At 43.7% G+C, this 1,762-nt stretch overlaps 1 non-coding gene across 1 annotated transcript; it reads left to right on the top strand.

The window, feature by feature from the left end:
* The first annotated feature begins 627 nt into the window (after positions 1 to 627).
* TRNAG-UCC (transfer RNA glycine (anticodon UCC)) lies at positions 628 to 699 on the top strand. Its single transcript has one exon. It is a non-coding gene; the product is annotated as a tRNA-Gly (tRNA).
* The last annotated feature ends 1,063 nt before the right edge of the window (positions 700 to 1,762 follow it).

The raw sequence follows: 1,762 nt of genomic DNA, 5'->3' as shown, positions 1-1,762 counted from the left end.
CACCTTGACCGTGGTGGTCAAGAGGCTGCATATGTACACATCACCTCCTAAGCTCTCCACTCAAGGTTGAGTGAGCCTTTCTTTCCCTTTACCTACACTACATAGCACCTGTGAGCCAAGGCTCAGCAAGAAAATTCATTACTGCATGTATACAATATCAAATGATGATTATGATAATCATACTGGACTTGTAGCCCTAATCAGATAATATTGAGATTCTAATAATCATGCTGGGGTGTGTAGCTCTAATCAGATAAGTGATTATTAAGTCATACTCTGAATAGATGAATAATAAGTCTATCTCTAGGGCTCTGCACCCTAATCAGATGAGTGACTATGGAGTCATAACCTTGGGCAGGTGACTAATAAGTCAACCTCTAAGGATCTGTTCACTGTATAGATGACTAATAAGTCCATCTCTATGGTTCTGCTCCTTAAATAGATGGCTAATAAGTCCATCTCTGGGGATCTGCTCCCAGCCCAGCCGTCCCTCCCCCCCTAGACGCCTACCTACTTGTGCTCGTAGCTCGATCGGAGGTCAAGAGTGTGGTCCGGCGGAAAAATAGAAGTCGTCCGTATCAAGTGATACGTGAATTGCTCAGTAGTGCTTCGCCACTACCGTAGCTAGCGAAAATAGCTTAATGGTAGAGCATAGCCTTTCCAAGGCTGAGGTTGAGGGTTCAAGTCCCTCCTTCTGCTCCTGGCTTCGTCGTTTAGTGGTAACGAGTGGAGTGCATAAGCCCCGTTAGAGATAGGGGTGAGCATCAAGCAGCCCCTTGTTTGTATAGGGTTCCAAACTTTCTCTAAGTAACTAGCCTTTAGACTAGACAACCGCTTTTGTTTTCATCGAACTTAAGGTCGGTCAAGCATTTCATGCTTATGATGATAATGCTTATGTCGATTAGACCTAATATTTTGGCTCATAAGTCAATACCATACGACCAGTGCTCAGTACTACTGTCGAACTTGACTAATGAGTCACAGCTTCACAGTCAGTACTGACACCATTGTCGATTCATGACTCATAGGTCAGTGCCATTTACAAATAAGCGAGATTGCTAAGCATTTAATATGCAATCAATGTCCACATACATAAAACTCAACATGCCTCATTAATAACCATGCATGTCACATACTGGGTGCAGTTTTCTTACCTCTGGTTCGAGTGTGAAACAAGCTAAAAGAGTGACCCTTGAGAACGATCGATCCTTTGATTCCTTAGCGATCACCTAGTCATAACCCAATCTAACTCCCATCAATGAAAATGAGCAATAAAAGGTTCTTGACCTAAACATCACTCCCGGGACCTCGAATCGTAACCAAACGGTTAGTAGATTCGATCCCAAGCCTTAGGAATTGAAACCCCGAGCCAAAAACCCTCCAAAGTGCCTGAAATAGGACCCTGGAAAAAATAGGGTAGTGATGTAGTGCTGCCCCCCTAGCGCCATAGCACTACAAACAGGGAAGACTTGCCCTGGATAGCGTTGTAGCGCCCTCCCTTGGGCGCTGTAGCGCTAGAGCCAGGGTGATTCAACCCTGGTTTTTCCCCCTTCGACTTCTCCACTTTCCAACCTTCAAAACCTGATTCCAAACTTCATTCAAACTCACAAATGAACCCAAATACCCAACATACAAGTCCCAGGCATCATAACCCAATCAATATTTTCCAAAAACCCCATTGAATTCTCACTATCCAAAACATAAATCCCAACTGAAAATCAAAAGGAAAACAGAGCATAACCAGAGTTTCTATGGTTAGAAT

The sequence above is a fragment of the Humulus lupulus genome, chromosome 4 (assembly GCF_963169125.1).
Source record: "Humulus lupulus chromosome 4, drHumLupu1.1, whole genome shotgun sequence".
Taxonomy (NCBI): Eukaryota; Viridiplantae; Streptophyta; class Magnoliopsida; order Rosales; family Cannabaceae; genus Humulus; species Humulus lupulus.
This window is presented reverse-complemented; position numbering and strand designations above follow the sequence as displayed.